The sequence below is a fragment of the Marmota flaviventris genome, chromosome 11 (assembly GCF_047511675.1).
Source record: "Marmota flaviventris isolate mMarFla1 chromosome 11, mMarFla1.hap1, whole genome shotgun sequence".
NCBI lineage: Eukaryota > Metazoa > Chordata > Mammalia > Rodentia > Sciuridae > Marmota > Marmota flaviventris.
The window spans coordinates 74,468,790-74,486,340 of record NC_092508.1 but is presented as its reverse complement, the minus strand read 5'-3'; the positions used below and the strand labels follow the sequence as shown (position 1 = coordinate 74,486,340).

Here is a 17,551-nt window from a genome sequence, read left to right as displayed (position 1 = left end):
CCAAATTGGCTGCACCAATTTGCAGTCCCACCAGCAATGTACAAGTGTACCCTTTTCCCCACATCCTCGCCAGCACTTGTTGTTGTTTGACTTCAACCAAACAACATTATAAACCGCCAAGTACAATCACAAAACTAATAAGTGGAAAAAGTAATTGAAATAAAAAATAATAGTGTTCTCAGAAACTAATCAGATAATAGTAATAGAAATAATAAGAGTTGCATAAGAGCTGTCAGCAGCAGAAAACACAACAAATTGAGAGGTCATATAGAGAACCCTGAATGAGCTGCTGTTTAAAAAAACAAACCAGGGTGCTTGCTTCAGCAGCATATACACTAAAATTGGGACGATATAGAGAAGATTAGCATGGCCCCTGTGCAAGGATGACATGCAAATTCATGAAGAGTTCCATATTTTTATGTGATGGACATCATTACCCAAAGTACATGTATGAAGACACGAATTGGGTGTCAACATACTTTATATACAAACTTAGATATGAAAAATTGTGGTATATATGTGTAATAATAATTGTAATGCAAAAAAAAACAAAGTACATGTATAAAGACATGAATTGGCGTGAACATACTTTATATAAAAGATATGAAAAATTGTGCTCTATATGTGTAATAAGAATTGTAATGCATTCCACTGTTGTGTATTTTAAAAAATAAAATCAATTAAACAAACAAAAAAAAAAAACAGGCAGCATAAGAACATTTTTGAAGCATGATAAGGTATCAGGAAGCAATTTGTGATGAGAAAAAATAATACCAAGACTCTTGAAAACTCTTGTCTTCTCAACACATCCCATTTAGGAACAATGAGTTTTTATATATGAACCATTATTGAACAAGCTTGCATTCTTTCTAGCAGTATATATTTTTAGTTTATATATGATTCCCCTCTAAATGAGTAATTTCTAGTAGTGTCTAGCTACTGAGGATTAGTCAGTAGCTAGACACTATTGCAAGCATTTTATACATTTAAACCCTACAAAACCTCATGAAAATTGTAATGCATTCCATGCTGTCATATATTTTTAAAAGAATAAAATAAAATCACTAAAAGATAAAAAAGAAAAATAAACCTCATGAAAGGTGATATTTTATCTCATTTACAGATGAGAAAACTGAGGTATAGGTAAATTGATGGTATAGATGGGATAGGTAAATTGCCTATGGTAACATAGTTAGCAATTGGCAAAATTCAATAAACATAAGTATACAGTTGGCTACCAATGGTTGCTAGCTTAATTTCAGTGCTCACAAGAAGTACCAGGAAAATCCCATTCTATTTTATATGTGATACAATGTATTGAATTCTTGAATTATAGAATAATTATTCTAGTGTATTTAGTCAACATACCCATGCATATTCAAATCTTTGGAAATATTTCCCTGAGCAAACCAGTTTCTAAAACTACTATTCTACTGGAACCTGCTTTTTTCCTGCATCTTTCTAAAATATGCATCTTCCATGAATGGGGATACAGCTCAAGGTAGGTAGAGTGCACGCTTAACATGTATAAGGCCTTGAGTTCAGTTTCTAGCACCCAAATAAGTAAATACTAAAACATGATACTTTCAATAAGATGATTAATCTAATTTCTGAAGTGCCCCTGATATCAACAAACTGCTTTGATTTTTTTCCTTTACAACTCCAAATTAAAAAAACGAAGGGGGACAAGATATGAATTTGGTGTCTGGCACCCATGTACAGAAATTTAAGAGCTCTAAGACAAGGCTTCTTCCTATAGATCATGCCAACAATTCCTAATTCCACATGCCTCCAGACACTTAGACTCTCAGAGGAAGTTCAGTGTATTTAGAATGATGAAAAAGTGGGCGCTTTGAATCTCAGCTTGGTATATTGTATCTATATGACATAGGCAATTTCAAACAAACAAATTTTGAACATATGAAAATGTAATTTCAGTTTAATTGCTAAACAAATGTTTGCTTCTCTTTGGCTAGGTATACCATTATTTATACCCTCGTTAGTATAGGAGCAATTTAGTGTCTTTATAAGTAATTATGCGACAACTGCCTCAAGCATTTTCCCTATATGGTGCACATCTTCTTTCCCTATACCCATAAACTGGCTTTATTTTCTTATTCTTAATAGACACATAACGATTACAATATTTAGTGAGTACAGTATGGCAATTTGATGCAACTATACAATGTTCAGTGATCAAATAAGGGTAATTAGCATTTCCTTCTAAAACATGTATCATTTTTTGAGTTGGAAAGCTCTAAAATCCTCTCTTCTAGTTTTTTATAAAATACATAATAAATTCTTGTGAACTGTTGTCATCCCACTATGCTGCAGAGCCTTGGAATATATTCATGTGGCGTAATCATATTTTGGTACCCAAATCCAACTTCCCTCAGTCTCTTTTTGCTTCTACCCTCCCAGCCCCAGTGAACACTCTTCTCTTCTCTACTTCAATGAAGTCAATTCTTTTAGCATAACTTTAAAACATAAGTCATTATTTATAAATCTACAAAGAAAGTGTTAAGCAACAAAACTCACCATTGTCAAAAACTCTCACATTCGTAACAACTTAAAGACTTCTTATTCCTTGGAAAAAAATCAATGGAAGTTATTCACATATGTTAAAGAATCATCTCAAAAAACTACTTTTTCTATAAATAAATACATTTTGTATAAGTAAGCCAAATGTACATAATGTAATTTAGCTATACTTGGCATCCTAAAACACTTGAGAGAGTATTCACTAAATCATTCACGGAATGCTATAATATTCTGTCACTGTATCATAATATTTTATATGCAAAATATGCCCTTCCTAAAGTGGGCCTAAAAACAGTCATTTCTGAGACATTTATCTGGAATATAAATGTGTTAATGCATTATAGGGTAAAACACTTGAGTGCCTAAGGATTTTTATTCAGTCCCAGAAATTTATCAAAGACAAATCTTTCCTTCCTTTTAATGGGATATTTGAAATAGTTAGCATCTAAATATTAAAGTGTTCTTAAAAGTTTTTGCAAATTGCCATTTAATGATACATTACCCTTCATTTAACTGAGACATTGTCCTTTACATGCAAGGGAAGCAAAACAAGATTGGCCAATAGAAAGAAAGAGAACCTTATTCAACCTTGAATGACGAAGGTAAGCCTTATCATTTCCCAATTCAATAAAGAAGTGCTAGCTTCCTAAGAAGGTAACCAATGTTAACTGCCTCCAAAATCAATCTAATTCATAAAGTAGACAATATAGACATTGCACAAATTATATTATAGTTAATAATAATGCTCTTGTACACAAAGAAAATTCAAAAATTGGGCAATCATGTAGCAAATTTGAAAGAATCTGGACAATTTATTCATGAAGTCACATTGCCTAATTATTAGTGTTTCTAATATGACCCCTCACCCCTGGTAGAACTTAACTAATGCTTTTAAAAGACAGATAAAAAGGAACCACAACGAGCAGAATAATAAAAAAAAGTAATATCATAGTTACTTGAGGAAATTTTGTGGCTCAAAAACCTGAGTTCAAAATAATTTAGAGATTAAGAGGCATAAAAGGAATAATATGCAAGTTGAAAGGTTAGAACTAAGATTTCATACAAAAGCCAGGCAAGACTAAAAAATAAAAGGACACAATTAATTTTTAGAAATTCCATTTCATTTGTTGGGCTGGGGCCGTGGCTCAGTGGTAGAGCACTCGCCTAGCATGCATCAGGCACTGGGTTTGATTCTCAGCACCACATAAAAATAAAATAAAAAAATAAAGATATTGTGCCCACCTGTAACTAAAAAATAAATATTTTTTTAAAAAAGAAGTTCCATATCATTTGCAATAAATTCTTGGTTATTAAATAAATTAGAATAACAGATATCATAATAACAAACAGGTATAAGCTCCCTAAGTAGAACAATCCCAAAATTCAACATTTTTAAATGATCAGAAGCATTAAAAATATTTGTAATAAACCAATTATAAAAGTGAAAACAAAAAGTAACCACTCCTTTATTCACATAGGTATTTTTAAATTCACAAATAGTTATAGCAGAAATTATTCTTATTATAATGGTTTATCATTAGTCTTATAAGAAAAAGTCAATGATACAGGCTTTGTTTACTGCAATTAATTTTTTTACACCAAATCATTATCACATTAACAAAAGCAAACTGTTTTAATAGTTATAAACATTTGCTTACAATCTACTTGTATAATCTCTTCTCTATCACTTTTTAAGGTAAAAATGATTAAATTAAATCTCTAGGCTGAGGAGCTTGCTAAAATTAAAAATTACAAAATGAAAAAATCAACTTAAATCTTGCAGAATCCTCTGTGCTTAATAAAATCATCTAGAAAATATAGTTCATTGAATTAAACTGATTATTTTTAACAAACAATAACAATAAAGAAAAAAAAACAAGTGAGTTCTCCTGCAGCAGAGTAAAAATGTACCATGCAAACACTTTATTTGCAATCCTGGAACTAAAATTCTATGGGGAGTTTTAGTATAAAACACATCCAACAGAAATTTAAAGATAGAACATATAGTACCAATTGAGTATAATTGGCCATAAGCTGTAATGTACTGGCTATAACCAATGACAAATCCCTAAAAAAGTAAAGACAAATGTTAGGAGTTTCTTTCTTTCTTTCTTCCAATAAGCAAAGGAAATCTACCAGAGTTCAGATATCAATGTGCACCACACATCTTAAGAGAAAATATCTGTGTGTACCCCCAACGTGACACCTCACTGTTAGAAGCTTAAATGATACGTACAGGAAATATCAGTTCAGATAAAGACAGACTACAAGTCAGTATTATCATGGAATCATACATTGGATCCTTTCCAGAAATAATTACACATAGCCTTCTGCAGTATGCACGCCCTGGAAAGCTGCATATGTTGGCTTCTCAGCAGCCTGACAGCAGGCAGTTTCCAATTGCATGGAGAATGGAGAGCTCATGTTAATGAGATTCTCTTTCTGCATCTCTCTCTACCTCACAGGCTGCATCTTCTAGCAAAGGAAAATCACTCTTCTACTCAAGCAGAAAAAGCAGGAGATTCATATATGCCTTTATTTCACTTACATTTTTCTCCTTTTATCATTAATGTTTTAAAATACATTTATATTCCTCACTGACACTGGAAGGAATCATTTCCTTTGCTTGGATTCTACAGCAAAATGCTTTGTAACATCTTTTCCTCACTTTCATGCTTATTATAACATATTATAGCAGCCACTTAATTCCATTCATTATTTTTTCCTTCTAAAATGAACCACATTTCAGAGAGGCAGGACAGAAAAAAATAGAAATAAATCAAAGTTCACTTTGGTAGTGAAATTTGTCCCATCAATGTCATTATGAGAACAGTTTCAAAAAAGAAATATTTTATTAAGAGAAAACATTAAAATCTTCCTGTTACATTGACCAAGCTAAGATAGCCTATTATAGAGTACATGGTCAAGAGTAGATCTAATTCTAAGAAGACCTATGAAAGTAGGAATCCTCCTATTTTTAAGACAGCTTCATTTAAGAATCAGTATTAACTTTACTTGAATGTATCATATTTAATTTAAACTATACACAAAGTTCTTCAAATTCTAAATTGAGGTAAACAACTGGGGTTTTCTTCCTTCTCCTCCCTCTTATCTAAGATTTTCTCAATAGGGAATATGCAAATCTTTTGTGCATTTTCAAAAACAAAAAGCAATACAGTTTATCAGTTCTTCAAAATTGCTTCCATTGTCTTACAAATAACATCACTGCAAATTGTTTTTTTCTTTTTAATAATCTACCAAATTCCTGTTTACGTATTTTCTTCCTTTTAACTGAAAGTTGCTGCCACCCTGGGCCAAGCTAACAATCCATCTCCTATGTTAGTATTTACACTCTTCAAATAATCTTATATATTTTCTTGTCTTTCCTCGCCACTCTGTTGCCCATCTTGTTTGGGTAAGCAATACATAATCGGTTCTCTTCATCGTTCCTCATAAGTTAATTTCTCCAGCCCCTTAACCACTTCTTTTGTGCTTCTCTGAAATCTGTCTAATTTTTCAACCTTCCCCTGGTACTGAGAAGTTCAGTATTGCATACAGGATCCTGGTCCTGTCTTGCCAATGCTTGACACAAAAAAGATTATCGCCACACCACTTTTTTTTTTTTTTTTTTTTTTTTTGGTACAAGGGATTGAACTCAGGGGCACTCAGCCACTGAGCTGCATCTGTGTGCTTTATTTAGAGACAGGGTCTCACTGAGTTGCTTAGTGCCTCACTGTTGCTGAGGATGGCTTTGAAATCAGGACCCTGCTGCCTCAGCCTCTGGTGCCACTGGAGTTACAGGCTTGTGCAGCTGCACCTAGCTAGCCACACCTCTTCTGATAGCCAAACATCTATAGGCATGCAGCTTAAAAAACACATAGGCTAGCTGGGCATGGTGGTGCACACTTCTGGTCCCAGTGGCTCCAGAGGCTAAGGCAGTAGGATCACAAGTTCAAATTCAGCCTCAACAATTCAGCAGGCTTTAAGCAACTTAGTAGACCCGGTCTCAAAAAATAAAAAGGACTGGCATTGTGACTCAGTGGTTAAGCACTCTGGGTTCAATTCCTAGTATAAAAACAAAACAAAACAAAAAATAGACTTTTTTGCTATAATTTTACACAGAATATTTCTATGTAATTTTTTTTTGCTCTAACCTTCACTTCATGCATTAGCATTTTATAAATATTTCTTGTGCACTCATATTCTGCATTTCAAATATGTTATGCTGAAACATGGATATATTTGCTTTCATCTTTTTCAACGAAGTGCTTTATTTTCTCTACGTATGTCTGACCTCTCTGCACCACAGTATTTCTCTGATCACAAAAAGGTCTCCACTTAGTACCATTCATGAGTGTAATTAATATGATCTTTATTCATTATAAGAGTTATTCCTAGTAATGTTAAATAAGAACCTTATGACAGCAACCCCCTGAATCACCTCACATAAGTCAGCTTATTGCCAGATAAGAGTTCATTTTATTTATGGTCTTTCAACCAATTTTCAGCACTTGTGACAGCACTCATGTCAATCTGAATGAGTTTCAAATAAGATTTTGTAAAACCATCTCACAGGTTTCATGTTCCTTTTAGTCACCAGTTTTGTAACTTGATCAACGGATTGTTAAGTTTGACTGCCATGGTTCAATTTTTAATTGTGGAAGTTACTGTTATTAGCTAGAGGAAAAAAATTATTAGACTACTCTTAGTACTAGAAGACGGATTTCTCTAAGTGAAAGCCATAGGAACACAGACTTTTTTAAAAAAAAAACAGAGAGAGAGAGAGAAGAGAGAAAGAAAGAGATAGAGAGTTTTTTAATATTTATTTTTAAGTTTTCGGCGGGCACAACATCTTTATTTATTTATTTTTTTATGTGGTGCTGAGGATGGAACCCAGTGCCCCGCACATGCCAGGCGAGCATGTTACTGCTTGAGCCACATCCCCAGCCCAGGAACACAGACTTTTAAAAATAATAAGCATTCATTGTAAAATCATATATGTTTAATAATATGCCTACTTCCCATATTTATGTTCCTGTTTCACTAAGTTATCATCGGAATTTATGAATATGTCTACATAATGCAAGTATTTTATTCAAGTTACAGAAAAGAAAAAATTCTTATTTACAGCTCTTGTTTATAATAACTTGCCTTTTCTATCCTATACTGCTACTTGCAATCTAATGAATGATGTGTTTCTCACCCACACCAACTTTCCTATAATCATCAAATTCCATAGCTATTTTACATTATGCAACATTAGAATAGTTATTTTGAATACATGTTAAGGGAAATTAACTCAAGGAAAAACAAGCACTTGATTTTCTTTTTTCTTGCTTTTCAGTTAAGTACAGACAAGAAATGTAATGAATGAATCAACAGTACATATTTTGATGAAAGCAATATTGAGCATACAAAACACTACACATTCAAGAAAAGCCTTGCATTTTTCTTAACTCATAACATTGAAAATGAGATTCACAATCTTGTTAGTGTCAGACTATAATCATTCACATTGCTCTACAAATCAAAATAATATTTTTAAAAGAGCAGCACTGCACATTCAGTGTTAAAGTTTTATGTCATTTTGTGTTTTATGAATAAAATTTTACTTAGGAAGATCCACAAAGGGATGTGAAAGACAGAGGTTTTGTTAGTCAAGAAGAGAACCCAAGAGGATACTTGTAGATAGTGCATACAAGTTGGTCTCTTGATACCATTTGAGTTGCAAGAAGCGACATTAAATACTTCTGTTCACTGAAAGTAAACTTATGGTATTCTGGTCAAACCCTGAATCACAATTGCTATGTGTGTCATTGAAGTAATGAGTTTGTCTCTAGGGACAGGGCACAAAGAAAAAGCACATAAAACTTCCACTACAGAAGAAAAACGGCCCTGACACCCTAGACAGAGACAGTTGCCCCTCTGTCCTCCCACCTGGAGGTACATTGCTGTCCTGGCATGTGACAACATGTGGAGATTAAAAACAGGAGAAATATCTGGGACAAAAAAATGTCAAAGCCTTAGAGTCAGTTACAATCTTAAAAGAGCACAACATCGAGAGGGAAGTCACATTATTCGGAACACGGGCTTTAAAGGAGGGAAAGGTAATTAGCAGCATATTGGTTCTAAAGAACAAATTTCAGTCAAATCTTTCATGAAACAAGTTTGAATAGACATTAGAACAGACTTTGAGCAGCCGTTGGGTTTATTGCACAAGGCAAAATGTGGTAGCAAAAGATTTCAATCGAAGTTCCTGCCCTTTCTGGCACTCAAAAAACAACAAATGCTAGTTCTTTTGGTAGAATGATACTCACACATTTGGAAAGTGCTTTACCAAAGATTAGTTTTGAACTCACTTATTGAGTTCAACCTGGAGAAATACTATAGAGAAGGATATGAAGGAAAGATGACCACAGTATCAAACCTATCTTATTCAGTGAATGCTGTTGAAATCCCTGATTCGGCATAAATTTAAGTTTTCTTAAAATCCACTTACCTCAACTTATTTATGATTCTCTATTAGAGATTCTTTTATCCCTTTCAAAAATAAATGGTAAAGGAAAAATTTGAAATGCTGCTCACACTATTTCAAAACCTCTACTCTCTACACCAAAATCTGGTGCACAAATTCCTTGGCTTCTGAGAGCATAATCATTCCACCGAATTGCTTTTGTTCCTTATTTGCTAATTCAAGACCATAGAAAGTTTGAGATATTTGAACATGCACAAAGTGCATTTGATTATCTATTGCTTCTTTAAAAACTGAAAATTTATCTCTTCTTCATGAAGATCTCTTTTCATACTCATACCATGAAAAGCAGTAATAGCCTAATGCATTAAAGCATCATTTGCATAAATAACAAAAAAATCAGTCATCCAATGAGCAGACTTGTAGACTCCAGATGTAAACACCAAAAGCTGCATTTTAGTAAGAAAATATGCACCATTGGGGAAAAATGCAAGACAGACAGAGCAGCACACCATACATAAAATGTCAAACATGTCAAAACACTCATGAATACCAACATCTCCCACCACACCACAACCAATTTTAAAGGTTATTTAGGGCTAACACATCTGCAAGTGCAGATTTTACAGCAGCAGACTTTATTTTTCTCAAATACATTAAAAATAAGTCACCAATGTGTCAATTGTTTCTGATGTTTTCACACACATGTAGCCCATGTAGAAAATTTTGCCCAGCACAGCTTAGGGCAGGACAGTTACACAGAACACAGACTCCTGGCTTTGAACAGCTTCATTATGGATTTCTGGAAGTTAGCTTTTAACTTTATTAATTCAGAATTCAAAAGGATAATTAGACAAAAAACAAAGAAAGCAAATGTAACTATCTTCATACCACAAAAATTTAAAAAAATGAAAATAAAAAACCCTCTTAGGGCCTCTAATTCAACTTTTCAGAACTTTGTTTCAGAAAGACAATTTCAGAATATGTCACAAGGCTTCCTTGTCTCTAAGCCACTGATGGCGAATTATCTCTAGATAACTGCAGACAAGTAAGTTTTATAAATCAAGAAGCATAACACATGCAGAACACACTTATCCTATTCCTAGCCCTCAGATAAGTGAAGCTTAAATTAAATGTCAAAGACGAACAAAATCTATAGTGTAAGCAAACAGCTGACCTAAATCCACCATATTTTGTTTGTCAAGTATGTATATTCTAATAAATTTTGTAATATAATAATACTGTTTTTGCCACCCTTTGACCATACCACATTAGATGCACAGAGTCGTCTGAAGAAATATTATTTTCTGCTTGACTCTCTAAACAAAAGATATTTATACCATTTGGTAGACTGTACCAGCAGCTTTAACAAAATGTTAGTTACAATTGAACATTGTAGGCCATGAAGACAGGAAAAGTACAGGAAAGAGTAAATGGTTCATGCATAGCATTTTTCAGTTTTACTATCAGGGCTGTGACTATAGTAAATTAACTCACTGATGTACAATTTTGTATTCCTGATAGGAACTTGAGAAGTTGGCTGAAAATTAAATGGTTAATAATATTTTTCCTCATTACTACATTTATGTGTCTTTCTCAGTGACATAAATATGCACAGTAATCATTCTCTTTCTTTTCTTGGGCAGCAAAGCAAGCAACTAAGGACTCCTTCACACATTAATTATGAAAAGCAATAAAAAAAAAGCCCTTCTTTAAAATTTCAGAGAAAAGAGCAGTCTACCATTATAACAACCCCACTATGACTTCATGTCCATGATTCCTTCCAAAAGTCTACACACACCTGAAAAAAAATAATAATCACAACTCTCAACAGGTAAGGAAACTCCTAGTCAGTTTCTATAGAAGTAGTGGGAAAAGGTTCAATCCATGTGAGTCAGCAATGCTAAAGCAAGGCACTTGGAACTACATATCTTGGCTATGAATGTGAAGTCCAGAGATTCCATGAAATTATAGGTCAAGTATTTTGAAGTAACCATCTGTAAAATGGAAATAATAATGCCAACTTCAGAGTTGGTATTCAAGAGGATTACATGATATGAAAGTTGACTTTGCAATATGTGGTAGATACAGTTATTGTTGTTGAAGGAAGCTCACAACCCATCAAAGGTGGTCTCAGTCTCATGATCTTGCCTTTCAGAATGGCACAAGTCTTTAACAGAGTCCATGTCATCCCTACCTGGAGATTGCAGCACTTCTTAGCAAACAAGTCCTTTAGCTAGAGTGGATTGACAAGGGATGAAACTTTCCACACCAATGATTTTGTTCCTTTTAATTTCTTTATCATGACTTGAAGCCTCTGTGTAGTTCTTATTAGCCCAGGGCTTCAAAACGAATGTCACACTCACTTTAAATAATCCTATGATGGCCTTCATATCTAACTTTCATCTCATACCTGCTCACCTACCTCCAGCATTCTTCATGTGGCCTTTGCTCACTTATTTTTGTCTTATTTTTTTTTCTTCTTTAAACTCATCCACATTATTGGTGGCACCCTGGCATCCTGTGTTTCTAAGACATTTTACCCTCTCCTTGTCATCTCTATTTGCATTCAACTCTAACATCTGATTAAATAAATCGTCTAAATTGCCTCAGTCATATTTATTTCTACCCATTTCTCAACAAAAGCTATGCTGCCTTCCTCATGCTTAGGTATAGCATATACATGAAAGGACCAGGCATTCCGTGAGTAGAAATGAGATATTCTCTTCTCTCCTTTCTCTATGGCTTCCTTCTCTATGTACTTCATGTTCACTCTCTTCCCAGGTACAGGTTGCCCAGGGAGAATAAAAGTGGGTTGCTATATATGCTTGTCTCCTCCCTTCCTGATGATTGATGCCCTGTTGGCTCTCAACAGATCACAGGACAGAGGATAAAAAGATGCTAAATTCTGTTGGGTGAGAGGAGAGGTTGGTTGATGGAAATAAATTTTAAAAAAGACAAGAAAGAAAGAGAGGAAATAAGAAATAAAACAACAAAAGCAACAAGCAGTTGCTGCCCGAGAAAAGAATGAAAATGCTGCCTATGTTTATGTTACTGAGAGGGTCATATTAAAAGGTAAAGAGAAAGGATGTTTTTCATCAATCTGTTTGAAGAAACAGAAATGGTCACAAAACCACATTGCTGAGGTTCCATATCAGCACCCCTCGGTAGAGGCAGTCCTTTCACTTATCACACAGTCTTTTCCATCAACAGTGGTTATTAAACTTTTTTTTTAACAGAGACCCACACTCAAATATATTTCATATTTTGACCCAAGTGTCAGAAAGCAATGCTTGGACTTCTTTTACTTTCCTACTCTGTGCAAAGCACTCTTCATTTCTATTCTGTTATTCTTTTATTTCTGTGGAAGAAAATCCTGACAGCAAGCCATCATGATCACTTTGAAAAACACTAATGGGTCAGGACCCTCAGCTTCAAAAACAATGGCCTACTTACAGCTTGAAGAGTCCTTTCTCTCTTTATCCCATCCCCTTCTCAAATTTCCAATTTAATTTGAGGTTATCAACACAATCCTCTCAACATAACTTCCAGAGCCAGGAAATCAGCAGACTCATTCCCTCTGGAAGTCACTCTCATATCTGCCCTGCGAGAAAGAGTTCTCACGATTGCAGCAGCCCTTCAGCGACCCTCTGTTGCCCAAGGGAAGTCTATAGCAGAAACCTGGACACTGTGTCTGTTAGGACAGGTGGGACTTGTCCTAGAAATCCTACTTTATCTAAATACAGGTTTAGGTGGAAATAAGAAGAAATAGGAGTGGAGAAAATAACTGAGGGGAAAAAGAAACGCGGAGAAAAGCGTTGAAACGGTTGTCTCCTAGGATCCGAGTGCCTGCTCCGCACTGTATCCAGTTCAACTGAACACGCGACAAACAGCTCAGCCAAGCCAAGAGGGCAGCAAGCTGTCCGCAGTCGGCCTCTTGCAAAGCGGAAGGAATGCGCCCGACCGCAAGCCGAGAGGCTTATTAGCGGTCCCGTACCCCCTCCGGGCACAGCCCTGGTCTCGCCACTTGACTTGTGGCTCACTTCGGGGTGCGAGCCTAGGACCCATTACACGTGTTTCAAGGAGACCTGGAGGAGGGGCGGAAACCCGCGCGATCTCTTCAGGGCTTCAGGTCATAGGCACACGTGTGGAGCACGCGTGTGGCATGGGTGTGTGTACCCCTTTCCCAGCACTTCCCAAGGCGCGGACGCGCCTGGCGATCCGGTTAGGACGTCTCACTCCCGCCCCTATGTGCGCCCGAACAACTAGAAAAAGAATTTTCCCCAGGGTCGTTTGGGATGCCGCCCCAGCCGGGTTCAATGTTCGGGTAGACCAGAGACTGGCTTTGGATGGGTAGGTGCAGGGAGAAGTCGGGAGCGCTCCTGGCTGCTGGCACTTGCGCCCAAACGCGCCAGACCTGACCAAGTGGTGACTAGAAAACCTGTTCTGGCCTCCGCCCTGGGAGATGTGGAACAGCTGGGAAAGACGCGGGGAGCATCTGGGGAAGGCTTGGAACAAACAGTTAACCTGGGCGAGTCCTTACTAATTACTCTAAGTCTCTCTCCGCAAAGTCTACCCATGCTACATTCGGAGTCAAACTCTTTCCAAAACGCAGAGGGCAGAGCAGGAGCGCTTGCGTCTCCACTTCTTCGTGTGCGGGACGCGTGTTCTCTTGAGTCATCCCAAAGGGGCAACATCAGACTAGGTCGAGAAGGGCGCCCTAGTGAGAAAGCAGAAACGGGGAGTAAGCGGCTAGAGCCCTTCTCTCCCGACTTCTTTCGCCACTATCTGCAGGGTCCAGAGCGCACCTCTCAGCCAGGGACAAGGGGTGCAGCTCTTCTCAGAGCGCCTCCAGCTGAGGTGGGGCTCTGCTTTCCTATGCAAGGACCGCTAGGTGAGACAGACGCCCTCCGACGGAAGTTGGACTTTTCCTAAGGAAAAGCACAGACGCAGAGGAAAGACGTTGTGGCCCCCGCAGTCGCTTCCAATTGTGCTCAGGAAACATACTAAGGGAAAATGACTTGAAGTAACAGCCTCGCCATCCTAAACGGTTATGTTTAATATTTAATTTTGGCGTCTAGTAAAATTTAAAGTAAAAATAAAAAGCGGATTTTCATGTGTTCGTTTTATTGTTAAAAACGAATAATTTAAAAAACTGATAAACTACTTAGAATTCATATCTTGCTTTACCAGTAAAGTCAGGCAGTATCGACCGAACCTATTACTGAAAACATGATTGAGATCTACATAGAACCTTTAGCAAAGACTGTTGCAACCAGGTGCGCTTTTTTCGGTTACATCTCAGACCAATGGGGAGGAGAGGGTGATTGGGCGTTGGCCAGAAACCCCAATATCTTGGCAACCCTGTTAGACTACAAAACTGAGTCAAATCCCGGCCCTTGAGGTGCCCCGGGAGTTTGAGTTGTTGAGAAATTCCCGGGAGCGCCAAGAAGCGAGAGTTCATATTCTCAGATAGCGGGACAGGTGCATGTGTATGGGTGGGGGGGGGGGACGCTCTCCTTAAAGCCCTCTTTGAAGAGTACATAGTAGAAACACTCATTCCCAGATCTATATTCAATCGTTAACATAATACAGGGGGGAAAAAGTTTGAAAATCTGCAGGACTAGATACCCTCCTACTCCCGCTTTAAGAGAACCCGTATCCATTTTTTTCCCCTGTAGATTAAGGGATAATGTCCTCCAGACAAGCTCCTCTCCCACCGAGGGAGGCGAGGCCGGGCCGGAGAGACTCTCAGCCCTTACTCTCCACAGCCACCTCGGCGCTGCCGCGTGGCGGATAAAAGAGGAAGCGGACCGGTGCATGGAGCCAGGCGTGGACCTGGTGGTGCAAAGATGGGCAACACACGCTAAGCTTGGAAGTGCTCTGGGGTTGGTTCCCTGTATAGGGCCTGGTGAGAAGGAAATAATACCCCTATACTGGAAAACTATGTGATTAAAATTATGACAAAAAATACAATAAAACTTTTCCCTCGCAGATCTGTTTTATCTTAAAAGTTTTATTTCTTCACTGCTGACGCCTAGATTTAAAATATAATTAGATAGATAATTGGATATTAGCATTGACGCAGTGGCACACTAAAGAGATTTTTAAGGCAAGTGAAATTGAACCTTCAAGTGACATTCTAAAATTGACAAAAATATCTACATCTTTTTTCTTGAGATCCTTACAAACAGAGAACCAGTGGCCCGTAAGACTTGGGGAAAGGGATACCCAAACTGTCTAGGGATGAAATCGCGCAGCAGAAAGAAATATACAACATTAGATCATTGGGTGCTTCTGTCACTGCAGGGTGCTATCAGTTCCCTGGGCGTGCATACCTCTCGCATTAGAATCAAGACTAGAGATTCAAACACACCCATCTCTCTCCTACCCACCACCCTCCAAAAAAAAAAAAAAAAACCGGAAGTCTGAATGAGGGTCCAAAGAATACCCAGAGTAGCTGGCTGCTACAGTAACCTGAGCGGCAGAAAGGAAAAACATCAGGCGATAGAGCTGCTCACCTGTACTTTGAACTAAAGGTATCTCTCCATAAAGTCAGGGTGTTCTAGGCAATCACTTAAAGTGACTAGACACGAGAATTTAAGATTACACCTTCTCTCAGAGCTGAGAATATATGTCAATGATTCTCTAACAATGGTCATATATCTTCCATTGCGGAACTATACACAATAATTGAAACTCTTAAGAAGATGGGGGAGAGGATATGAATTCGCCACACTAAAGTTTTAATCTCTTTCTAAAGAAGTCTCATGGTACTTCAGACTTTGCCAATGTAGCGTTGCCTGTGGCTTTTCCTGGGCTTCATTCCTAAAAAAGAAGAAGGAAAAAAATAGGACCCCAAAAGTCCTTGGCTGAGCAAACCTCTGAAGATACAAGAGAGATGCAAGTGAGGCTCTTTAGGTGACTTTGAAATACAAAAGGCACTAGACACTTTGCAACTTAGGATTCATAACTGAATGTACACTGAGCAGGTGCAGTTTGCACGCCGGCATGGAAGCGCTTCCTCCCTCCCTCCTTTCACCCCAATTCTCAAGAGGCTAACTGCGCCTGGAGTGATGTACACCCATTGGCCTGGGGTGATGTACCGAGGCTTCCTTAGGAGAGAACAATCCACAGAGTTGTTTCTGGGTTCAACTTTCAGGGATTCTGTGAAGGAATGTAATTGTCTGGAGGCTGCAGACACCTGGGTTATGAGTGCTGATTGTTCTGCAGACTCCTAGCGATTTCTGCAGAGCTTTTGCTATCTTCTTATTAGTTTGTGGCTTGGTTGGGAATAAGATGTGAAAACAAAATGAAATGGCTATCTTCATCTTTTCAAGAAAGCCAGAACACTGGACATTCGTTATTATGTGATCTCTTATGTGGGCACCCTCTTTTTCCCCTCAGTTACCTGGAGAGAAATGTGCCGTTGTATAAAATAACCTTAAATTACCACTGGCACCTGCCTTCTTTTTGCCCACCCATAAAACAATTCTTTTCAAAAGAAAAGGAGGGGGAGGCAACGTAAAAATAACAACCTAAGAACTCTTGTGGCAATTTACTGTTCTAGCCCTGCATTTTAAAAACAGTAACGCTCTTTGCAAATTTCAGTGACCCGGAGGCCATCTGTAATTCACCAGGGTCAGTGAAATAGATGGTTCCATCTTGCTCTTTCTATGAATTCGTAGCTGGCCTAGAGCGAAACTCAGACCGGAGCACCCAAGGATAAGGTTGCTGTGGGGAAGTTCAGCGGCTAAGCAGCGTCAACAACATCCTTTATTTGCTGAAAGTTGGTGCTGGGTAAAATCCTAGAGGCCCTGTTACAATTTGCTTATACAAGACCCAGGACCTGACAAACAGATGATTTATTATTTATCTAAGAAACTTGTAAGATTGAATTATTTATTCTAAAACTGCAAAATGCACCTCATCACTATTCACTGAAGAAGGAAAAAAGTTGTAAGAAATGTCACTACTGAGTTTCACTCTGTGCAACAAAGTGAAAACTGACCCTAGGCCCAAAGAGCCTGAAATGTTCAGCTCTTCTTCCAGGATCCATACCAAAAATGAGCAGTATGTAGATGAACTGGAAATCCAGAGATAATCTACAGGACTTTTAAAATCTGTATTCTTCCACCACTGCCCAAGCCAAGAACTCAACAAAAATTCCAAACTTACAAAAGTTCAAAAGCTTTTTGGTCTCCTGAACTTCTCTTCTGAAAGCTGCATTTATTCATAAAATTAGCAGAAGAGTTAGACATTCTAAATAGATTCTAGTAAATGTAGGTCATCAGACTGGAAAATTCTGGTTAAAGAAAAACATTGTACTAAATTCTCTAGATAATTAGTACAACTACCAAGTTCTTTTTGCCAGAATAGAGCTAGGTTGTCAGTTTGAAATTCAGATGTCAAATAACTAACATATCCCAAGTTAATCTCCAACTCTGCCTGTTGTATCATGTTGTTTAGTCATCATTTTCTTCCTGACCCAAAAAGAAGACAAGGCTGTGTTCATTTACATGGTTTATTGTTGTAAAC

At 37.4% G+C, this 17,551-nt stretch overlaps 1 non-coding gene across 1 annotated transcript; it reads left to right on the top strand.

Moving 5' to 3' along the window:
* Positions 1-311: 311 nt before the first annotated feature.
* On the top strand, positions 312-418 carry LOC114094840 (U6 spliceosomal RNA). The gene has a single exon (XR_003583141.1). It is a non-coding gene; the product is annotated as a U6 spliceosomal RNA (small nuclear RNA).
* Positions 419-17,551: the final 17,133 nt, after the last annotated feature.